Consider the following 11,607-nt stretch of genomic DNA (forward strand, 5'->3'; position numbering starts at 1 on the left):
ATGGAGGAGGAGGGCGAAGGGAGGGGTGGGGAGATGGGAAGGATGAGATGAAGTGGTGGTATTGTGAAGATGGGAGTGGGCAGAGGAGGAACAAAAATTGAGGGGTGGGAAAAGGGGGAGATGTGATGATGTTTGAGGGGTTGGGACGAGAGAAAGGCAGCTTTGAGAAGGGGGAGTGAGGAGGATATTTGGGGAGAAGGGTGAGAGGGTAGAATTGAGGGACAAGGGCGAGGGGGGAGAATTGAGTGAGAAAGGTGTGCGGGGAGCTTTTGAGAAGGGTGAGGGTGAAGCTTGGAGGGGGAAAGACAGTGAAGTTTGCCTTGAAGGGGGAGGAGGCAGCTGAATTGAGAGGAAGGGATGAGAGGGAGGGGACACAATGAGAGCAGGCATGGTGATGGGGGAGGAGGGAGAAGGGAGGGTGGGAAGAGGGGAAGGATGAGACTAGGTAGAGGTATGGTAAAGCTGGGAGCGGGTGGAGGAAGTACAAGATTTGAGGGGTGGGAAGAGGAGGAGGTGTGATGAGAGGAAAGAGAGAGCGTGTTTGAGATATTGAGTGGTGTACTGAATGAGAGAGTGAGATATTTGTTCGGTGGGAACAGAGGCCACGGATGTTTGAAAACCATACAGTTTGGAATACCAGAGGGGGAACTGTAATTAAAGCAGAGGACAATGGAGAGGAGTGAAGAGAGGAGGTAGGATGGGGGAGGGGGGAAGATGGGACGAGTAAGGAGGGGGTATAACAGGGAAGGAGTTAGGAGGAGGTAGATTTAAGGAGGTGGGATGAATTTGCACTGACTTTGGAAAAAAAACAAAGAACGATTAATAATGGAAGACGAACAAGTATGAGAAAATGGGATTTTAAAAATTTGCAGGTCAGACATTCATTTATATACATCGGAGCATGAACGGAGTGCAGAAGAATTGAGAGAATGGAGGAAGGAAGTGTTGTAACAAGTGGAATTTTTCAATACGGGATGAAAGAAAGGTCGAATGGAAATCAGGTTTTGGAAGAAGAAGAGCATGGTAAAAGGAAGGGGGTGGCAGAGTGAAGAAGGAGTTTGTAGAAAACAGTCGTGAAGGTGAGTGGTGAATACCTTTGCAATCAAAGTGGGATTGGAAATGTGGAAAGGGAAGAAGAAGAATAAAAGAAGAAGAATAAGAAGAAGAAGAAGAAGAATAAGAATAAGAATAAGAATAAGAATAAGAATAAGAATAAGAATAAGAATAAGAATAAGAATAAGAATAAGAATAAGAATAAGAATAAGAATAAGAATAAGAAGAGTTTGCAGAAATGTCACGTGGTTACAGGAGGGAAAGGATTATTTTTCTTTTTCTTTTTCATTTAAGACATTAAACAGAGGGTATAGTTGGGAGGAAATTGAAGGAGTAGTGGAGAAAATAAAAACTGAAGGTGATGAGGAGAAAATATAACAAGATCATGAACACAGACGGGAAGAAGGGTAGGCCTCAAGGAAAGCCCACATCAAAAATTCGACAAATACTCATCGATTAACACAAGTTTGAGCACAAAAGCGAACGAGAAACACCCAGTAAACACGGAGATAACAAAACAAGCGGAACAAACACGATAAAAATGACATGAAAACTTATACATAAATTTGTGACAATACATGATTCTAGTTGGTAAATTTAAAGATGTCAGATTTGAGGCATGACTTCAACAAGAGTCAACCTCAACTATTATTGGCCTTTTCACTCAGAGGTAGGAAAAAATGACTGAATTTCATATCTTGGGACTCAACACACATATGAAGGACTTGGTCAAGAAGTATAATGTCAAAGGCGTATGACCTTCCCACTTTGCATGATTACATACTCCTTAAACATGAAATAAAACATGTACACACCTCGAGGGTGAAGCCTGGTCTTGACTTAACGGTTAAAGTGGCTGGCTTAGGATCTCAGGGTTTGAATGTTAAGCCTGAGAGTGAATCCCGACCAAACTATCATCCTGGTGTTTCACAGACAGGGTGATTCATCAATGTGTGTGCTGTCCCTTGGATGGACGTTAAACTGGGCTGACCATCTGCCAGCATTAGTTGGTGGAGCTTAAAGATCCCACACAGTATCCTTCGCGACGAGTCGGCGAACTATTGCCGGCACCATGAACAAATTACAAATTCCTGCCTTGACTTGCTGTGTTGGAGTGACGACCCATCCAGGATTGTAACACCAGACGTAGAAACAGCTTTGGCAGCACTGACACTACATAGAGCATGCATGCTTCATTACCTGACTTAAGTATCGATTGTGATACCATGGTCATAGTTGTATGCATATCAGAACTGGCATGGAATATGTGGTCCTCATCCACACCAGTTGAGGAAAAAAAAATCCAACAATGAAGTCTAATGTGAGCAATGCTTTCTGATACAACTGATAGCGGAAGTATCAACTTAAAAGTGGTCCCCGTAAACAACTACATGGGGACTATTTGGGGAAGATACTGCAGATGTATGTGCAGAGACATGACAGAAGTAAATCGACAACTTCAATTTATTCATTTCATCGATATAAAGCAACTTTTACTCAGTGATTTGTACTATAATTCAACGATTTATTTGCAGAAACGAGTTCCAGGGTCATGTATGACAATTAACTATACCAAGAACCCAGGGAGCACACGACCTTTGTGATTTTCAGAGGACGAATTGTTGGCCAATCGGAAGGTCGAGTCAGCCAGCATCCAATAGCTCAGAACCTTGGCATTCAGCTTTCTATTGTCAACTGTGTGATTGTGCAATTCACCAGCAAAGGCAAGGAATCCACAGCTTCCCGTTCTGGGCGATCTGGGCCCTCAGAAAGATGTCTTCGAGTTATCAAGCGCTCCATTGAGTAAACTCCTGTTGCAGGGCAGCAGATGTTGCATAGGAGGTCCAAGCTAGCTCAAAAACTGCCGTGCGGTACCTTCATCAACTGGACTACTATGGGAGGGCAGCTCGGAGAAAACCTCTTCTTCGACCAGCCAACATTCAAAGGAGAAAGAAGTGGGCTGATGAGATGGCCACCAGACCCTTGGAGTTTTGGCAAACTGTCATTTTTTCAGACAAGTCCCAATTTGATGAATTTTCTATGGGTCTCATGTCTGGTTCTCGAGACTTCCCAGTCAAAAGTTTTCGTTGAACCGATTTCAGCCAACTGTCAAACACGGTGGTTTTTCAGTGATGGTGTGGGGAGCAATCTGGAGTGCTGGTTGGTCAGAGGATGTGGATTGTGTTGGCAACATCAACTCTACGATATACATTTCTATCCTTGAGGATGTACTTCTCCCCATCCTCTCCACTGCTCAGAGGGTCAAAAAAAATGTCACTTACATTAAAAAAAAAACCTCGCCGGGATATATATATATATATATATATATATATATATATATATATATATATATATATATATATATATATATCCATATATATTGTTGTGGTTGACCAAATTCACAAACCACCATTCAGGTCCCTTAGGTGAGATATCTCGGTAAATATATGTGTAGTTAGGCCCAAACCCGTTGTCTAGAGGGAATAAATGTCATTCACTCGGGCTGCGACTCTTCAGGATAGCCGTTTTTCTTTTACTATCTTTATTTTGGACCAGCCGCCATTATTACCACCACCAACCACGTCTCAACAGCCATCACACAACAACCACCAACCACAACGCCGCTTCACAACAACCACCAACCACAACGCCGCTTCACCACAACCGCCACGACCTTTACCGTCACAACTCGCCACCATCGCATCCACACCATCTCGCGCCACTCGTGGGCGCCGATGCTGGACTCGTGTAGGGCGCGCACCGAGCAGCGTGTTCAAAAACATCACGGACTTTCCACAGAAAACGGATCAAAAACGACTCACGCCCACTTTTGTTCCGTCCAATCGGTGAGCGAGGGGCGATTTGGCCCCGCCTCCAGGGCGTTGGAGGGCGGTCGCTATATGCAAATTCATGGATCAAAAAGCATTCACGCCCACTTTTCCTCGGTCCAATGGGGAGCGAGTTAGAGAGGTGAAGGGTCGGAGGCAGAGGGTCAAGGGTGAAAGAGCGAAGCCACGGGGCTTATAAAAACGGCTGCGTTCGTCAGTCAAGTTCAGTTCAGTTGGAAGTGGAGTGTGCGGAGTTCAAGAGAGTCGTCGGTGGAACTGGAAAGAAGTGGTACTAGTCAGAGTGAAGAGGACGGAGCTGTGGAGAGGTGACGGCGGCGAAGGCGGACGAGGGGGTGCTCGCGTCGGTGCCGGGAGCTGCACAGGGAGAGGCCAGCAACGCGACCGAGGTGGAGGAGGAGACGCTCGCCGCGGGACCCGAGACAGGGTAAAATCCTCCTTCCCCCGAGCATCAGCAACCCCCTCCTGTTTCCCCCCGCGCTGAGATAGTGCGACAAAGGGGGCCCCCTTCCCACCCCCTACCAGACACTGTCCGCGAGGCCCGCGGAGTTGAGGCACCACCACCGCTCCGCGTCTCATCATCAGACGGGTAGGCCCGACACGGTCTCGGCCCCAGGCCCGCCTACCCTCCTCATCCTTGAGGGTGGTTCTCTTTTCTTTTGCTTTGGGAATATGTGTTGTCGGCGCCGTCTGTGAAGTAAAATTGTATAAGTGTTGCCGTGTGCCCGGTAGTCGGTTAGATCTGCATTGTTGCATTTGCTTTTTGTGTAATACAGTCAAAGCTCGCTACTATGCCACCTCGCTTCTATGCCACTCTCGCTATTATACCACTTTTGCTCGGTCCCGACAAAATTCAATACAAAATAAATTTACTATGCCACCCCCTACTCTCACTACCATGCCACTACTGTGTGACTGTTAAAAGGCACGAGTCGTGAAAAAGTCTGTATTGCGCAGTGCTCGATTATCACACTCGCGTCCAAAGGCGAAGCGACGAACTACAGTCCAGCTGCGCACAACATAACTCAATACGTACGCGCATAGTCAGACTGTGTCAAAACACGCGATTCTTCTCCCCGATGACAGCCACAACAAGCCAATCACAACACGCACAACGAGACACAAAAAAGCGCGAGCACACACACAGACACGCAGGCACACGTACAACAGTGACATCATTTTTTTTCAAATTCAGCCCATAATGTCAGCTCAGAAACGCAAGCGAACCGACTTTACGCTGAAGGAGAAGAAGGAGATCATCGATGCCGCGAAGGAGCCGAATCAGTCCAAGTTGGCCAGGGAGATCAGCAAGAAATGGGGCGTTGAAGTTAAGAGAACCACTGTGAAGGACATTCTCAGCAAGAAGGATGCAATCGAGGCTGCAATCAAAGCTGGATTTCCATCGAAGCGCATGAAGTTGATGCAGGCTCACGACCCGAAGCTTGATGAGGGAGTGCTCATGTGGCTGAAGCAATCAAGAGGACAGAATGTGCCTGTCAGCGGCGATCTGATCAAGGAGAAGGCGATGAAACTGGCCGAGCTGATGCACATCCCAGACTTCATGGCGAGCGACGGTTGGTTGGGCAATTTCAAGAAGCGCCACGGCATCACGTTCAAGACAGTGCAGGGCGAAGCTGGAGCGGTGGATTCGCAATCCCTTCTTGAGTGGCAACAACAGGTTCTCCGGCCCTTACTCGGGCAGTTCTCCGCAGACGACGTCTTCAACCTGGACGAGACTGGACTCTTCTGGCAGCTGCTTCCGAACAAGACCATGGCTTTCAGGGGAGAGCGGTGTACTGGAGGAAAGAAAAGCAAGCAAAGGATCACTCTTCTGGTTGGGGCAAACATGAGCGGCAGCGAGAAGTTCCCTCTTCTGGTGATTGGCAATTCCAAGAAACCCCGTGCCTTCAAGAACAAAGAGATCCCGGTCAAGTACAAGGCGAACTCGAAGGCGTGGATGACGGCGGAGCTTTTCGAGGAGATGTTGCGTGCGTGGGACGGACGACTCGGCCAGCAGGGACGCAGAGTGCTGGTCTGTCTCGATAACTTCTCTGGCCACCCTCCCGAGCTCGAGCTGAACAACATCCAACTGGTCTTCTCCCCACCCAACACGACAGCCAATTCGCAACCAATGGATCAGGGAATCGTAGAGAACCTCAAGCGCCACTACAAGAAGCTCCTGCTATGCCGCCGGCTTGAGGCCATAGACGAGGGAAAGGAGTTCAAGTTCACGTTGCTCGACGCTCTACACGTCGCCTGGCGTGCTTGGGAGCAGGTCGGCAAGTCGACGATCAGGAACTGTTTCGCGAAGGCCAAGTTCATGGAAGAGGAGATCCAAACTGAGCCACAGGATGCGGAGCTGCCCGACATCTGGGAAGCTCTGCCTGCCGAGAAAAAGATGCACGAGAACGAGGAGATCGAGCTGTCTGACTTTCTCGAAGCCGACGAGCGCCTCGCGACTGGCGGGTATTTCACGCTGGAGGAGATTGCGGAGGAGATTCTGTGCAGTGAGGAGCCGGTGGAAAGCGAAGATGACGAGGTAACTGTCGAGGAGGAAATCGTTCCGTTCGAGGAAGCCCAGCGCGCTTGTAGCACCGTCCGGAAGTTCATGCAGCAGAGAAGCGGGAAGCCCAGTGTGATGCAAGCGTGCGATCGGCCGAAAGAAGATGCGCCAGACGACGATTCTTGAAAGCTTTGTGTGTCGTGAATTTCTCGCCATGCCATATGTTAGTGTGTGAACTCTGTTAGTGTGTGTATGTTCTCCATTTGCTTAGCTTATACAACAGTCATGCCTTTTACTTGCTGGAATAAATTTTGTCTAAAGATTAACTACAGATGGGTAACTTGAGAAAATAAGGCCGTTTTTACAAAATCTCGTTACTATGCCACTCTCGCTACTATGCCACTTTTGCTCGGTCCCGACGGGTGGCATAGTAACGAGCTTTGACTGTATTGCATTGTCTTCTTCTTTTACATGTGCTTTTGGTGGAATTGTATATGTGTGCTTTCCGTTCATCGCGAAATAAATGTGCTTATTGTTGAACTGTTTTCCCGCTTCGCTTCGTCTTTTCCTCTATTGAATCCCCATCTTGCTTCACGTAAAGGGTTGGTCATGGGCTAAAACGCCCGATAATTAATCGAACCGTCGAGGCCGACGAATAACACCGCTCGGTTATCCCGATAGTACGGAACGGGTCGCTTAAAGTGGCCCGTGTCCGAAGTCGACCTGCGGCGAGGTGCGATCGCCCGGTCTACCCTCCGTGTGGGTACTTAGGTAGGTCGAATTTGGCGAGCAACCCTATCCCACGCGGGGGCCGATTGGCACGATCGCGGTGAGACCGAAAGGTCCACCCGTGACTAGTTCCCGGCGTTAGTCCGAGAGGGTCACGACTGGATTGTCCGTCCGGTGGGCGACGTGCCGCGATTCGAGTTACGTGGCCGTCCGCACGCCGGCGGGCGCGAATCAGCAACAATATATATATATATATATATATATATATATATATATATATATATATATATATATATATATATATATATATATATATATATATATATATATATAAGGCCCGGCGAGGTTTTTTTAATGTAAGTGACATTTTTTTTAATGATAGGCTCGGATGATAGGGTAAGGGTTAAAATAGTGCTATATGGCATTAACTCCAAAATGGCCAATTTGTCCCTTACATCACTCCTCCTCATATATACATATATATATATGTAAAAAAAAAAAAAAATTATATATATATATATATATATATATATATATATATATATATATATATATATATGTATATATATATATATATATATATATATATACACACACACAAGCCGGTAGGCGGCGATGGGTCGCTGAGCATGGAAACTGTAAGATAGAGCAAAATGGATGTCATATAGCGGATAGGGAATCACCTTAAGATTATGCATACCAAATCTCATCCAGTTCCATCTCCTGATAACTACTCGGTATCCATTTGAATGAAAAGTATTGACAATGCAGTTTGAAATCGGAAATCCCCAAAGTTCGAGGGGGTGCTGTGGATGAACAAAGATCTCAATCGAAAATCTGGCTCGATCGTTTGTGCACAATGTATTCCAGACGATTAATGTGAATTTTCAGAACCATCCGATCATAACCCTTGGGGAGTAGCATTTGGCGCGAAGGCACCTCCAGCTCTCGCATATTATCAATTTTTGCACTAATTGACCTTTGACCCCTGACCTAAGCGAAATCGGTCAATATGTCCTGAGGCAAAGTTGTAGTACTCATTGAGTACCATGAAGCTGCAAAGTTTCATTCGTATCGATGCACTCACCTGGTCGCTCGGGGGCCTTCAATTTTCGCCAATTTTCGCGCATACCCTAATTGTAGGGGGCGCTGCGGGTAAAGTATTCCATATATCACAAAAACCGGAATATATTTGATAGAGCCTCACCTGTAGATCATTCATGCCAAATTCCATAACCCTATGTGGGATAATGGCTTTCAGAATTGATTTCGCGTGAACGGTACCGATTTTGAAGGTTTTTCAGTTGTTGCGAGGGAACCAAAGTGTCCCGAGCAACCATCACAATTTCCAAAGCACTAGGTCATAAGATGTACCTACCACCCGAGTTTGGTCAAAATCGGCCCACGTTTACAACCAATTATGCTGATGACAAACAAACAAACATCCAAACAAACAGACAGAATTACTGACAATAAGGGTCACCTATTTTGGCAACCCAATATATATTATATACACACAAACACACACACACAATCAAATACAACCCGTCGCTTCGTTGATTGGGGGGGGAGGGTATTAAGGAGGGGGCTGAGAGAGGAGGGAGGGGAGGGAGAGCGAAGAAGAGAGGAGAGAGGGAGGGGAGAGAGAAGGGGCAGGAGGGAAGGGGAGCTAGGAAGGAGGGAAGAGCGAGGAAATGGGGGTGGGAGATGGGTAGAGCTATGCCTCACCAAATGTTGCTATACCGCGGGAGAGAAGGATGCGAGGACAGGACGAGAGAAAAAGAGAGGAGTATGAAAAAAAAGGAGAGAGAAAGGTGAGGGGTACAGGTGGGGTTAATAAAGATAATGATATGTTATGCTTAATGACCGAACACACACAAAAACAAACTCATGTCAGAACAGCTGTACACACAATGACACAACAGAGTTTATTATGTAATCCACTGGCACATCTGCTAAAACTTTGATGTCGCAGTTCCAGAAAATTTGTATGAAAATGAACCAAAAGTAATCACTGAAAACATGGAAGTACCGAACACTTGCGTATGAACTAATGATTCCATCAAGCGTGAACATCGAAAACAAAGTGTTGCGACCACATATCATACTTTGGTACAAAAAAAAAAAAGAGAAGAAGGCATTGCTGATTGAGATGTTAATTGCAGTGATTTAGGACTAAACGATGCTGAAATCAAGATAAAGACCAAACACCAAGACCTCAAGAATGAAATGAGAAGATCCTGGAAGCTGAAGAATGCCAAAGTTGTTCCAGTGATAGCTGGACCTACAGGAATGATGACAAAGATCCTCACAGAGATATTAAACATAGGGGGGCAATACCCCTGGGCACTCACCTGGTTGTGGCTGGATAAGATAAAAAGGTGACCACTGGTAGGCGTGGATGACTCACAAAATATATAATGGAGAAGAAAGTAAATACCTGTGGATTTTTTTTTTCATGCCATGAACAACCCTTGGTACATCACTGGTGGTGAAGATGTTGGTCAAGTTTCATCGGAATTGTATGTGTCGTTTTGGAGAAGAAAGCAAATACATATTTTGGGGCAACCTCCCTTAAATCCCCTTAGAGCCAGATTTTTCAAATGTCATGAACAAACTTTGTTACGTCATGGGTGATGAAGGTTGTCGTGAAGTTTCATCGGAAATGTGTGTATCGTTTAAGAAGAAAGCAAATACATATGTTGGTGGGCAACCCCCCATAAATCCCCTTTGAGCCAGATTTTTCGAAAGTCATGAGCTAATTTGTGATGTCATGGGTGATGAAGGTTGTCGTGAAGTTTCATCGGAATTGTTTGTATCGTTTTCGAGGAAAGCAAATACCTCTTTGGAGAGGCAACCCACTCCCCTCCTCTCTCCATAAGCTCCCTCTGTAGACTCCTTCAGACCAAGTTTTTATCCCCCGCCACGTGGCGGAAGGGGGATATTGTTGTCACCCAGGTCGTCCGGCTGTCCGTCCGGCTGTCCGTCCGTCCGGGCGTCAACATTTATAGCTGTGAGTGCGATAACTCATAAAGTGTTCGCTATATCGATTTGAAATTTGAGTCACACATACAACACCTGAAAAGGAAGAACGCTATTGATTTTTGGCGTGGCCGGATCCAAGATGGCCGACTGGGGCGGCCATCTTTAAAAAAAATGTTTTTTGTAATAAATGGAAAACCGCTTATCTGATTCCAATTATTTTTGGTTACTACGTTCCTCACCCCTGGGGAACTTTTTCGAGATGATGACCAAATGGTGTCTTGTTTCCAATTCACCTCCCTCATTATCTGGAATATGTATGATCTTTTTCATTCAATGGCGGGGGATTCCCCATCTCTGATGGTATATTTTTATAATGCCATCACAGGTGATGAAGGTTGTGGACAAATTTCATTGAAATCGTTTGTGTAGTTTCTCAGAAGAAGTTGCAAGTATTTGTGGATGGACGGACGACGTGTCATCCCATAAGCCCCCCGGGACAACTTTACAGGTGAGCTGAAAACCATCCCTGGGAATACGATAACAAACAAACTACAGTTGGAAGCTGTTGGGGGCTCAGTAACGATCCTGAAGAGAGCCCTCGGCACAAAACTTTGAGAACAGAAAACTTCACAGCTTGGTCCACGAATCGTAACCCCTTACTGAAATGAAGGTGGATACTTTGATCCTGCTCTGGGAGGACTCCATTCTCCATTCTACATTCTGAAACCCATATATGTGGATACCAAACAACGACACACACACACACACACACACACACACACACACACACACACACACACACACACACACACACACACACACACACACACACACACACACACCATGGGTGCAAATTAACATTTTTATCCACCGCCCAGCAGGGCCGGTGACTATAAAAAGTTACCGGCTCAGCAGAATTTCTACCGGCCCGATAAAATAAAGACAAAAGTCACAAATTTGATATCAAACACTTTTAATATACTCACATGAGTGAGTTGGATGAGTGAGGTTGGTTGGATGAGTGAGTTTGATGAGTGAGGTTGGTTGGATGAGTGAGTTTGATGAGTGAGTTTCATGAGTGAGGTTGGTTGGATGAGTGAGTTTAATGGAGAAGGTTTGCAGAATGAGTGAGTTTGATGGAGGAGGTTGGGTGGATGAGTTGGATGGATGGATGAGTGGGGTGGGGGTGGGGGGATGATGCAGGGAGGAGGAGGTTGTGGGTGATGGGTGAGGGGCCTTTTTGTGTGGGTGATGGGGGAGGGCAGGGGGTTGTGAGTAGTGCTGGGGGGCATTTTTGTGGGTAATGGGGTGGTTGTGGGGGTGGTTGTGGGGGTGGTTGTGGCTGATGGACGATGGGGGGGGGGAACGATGGAGGGGGGGGTGTTGTGCGTGATGGACGATGGGGTGGAGGGGGGGAGGGCAGGGGGGTTGTGAGTAGTTTGGGGGGGCATATTTGTGGGTGATGGGGTGGTTGTGGGAGTGGTTGTGGCT

General features: G+C 46.5%; 1 protein-coding gene across 1 annotated transcript in view; it reads right to left on the reverse strand.

Moving 5' to 3' along the window:
* LOC147027264 (ankyrin-3-like) overlaps nt 1–11,607 on the reverse strand; it is a 493,469-nt gene that overhangs the window by 458,926 nt on the left and 22,936 nt on the right. The gene's annotated exons all lie outside the window — the stretch shown is intronic.

The sequence above is a fragment of the Eptatretus burgeri genome, chromosome 5 (genome assembly GCF_056783735.1).
Source record: "Eptatretus burgeri isolate ZD-2024b chromosome 5, Ebu_testis_v1, whole genome shotgun sequence".
Classification (NCBI taxonomy): domain Eukaryota; kingdom Metazoa; phylum Chordata; class Myxini; order Myxiniformes; family Myxinidae; genus Eptatretus; species Eptatretus burgeri.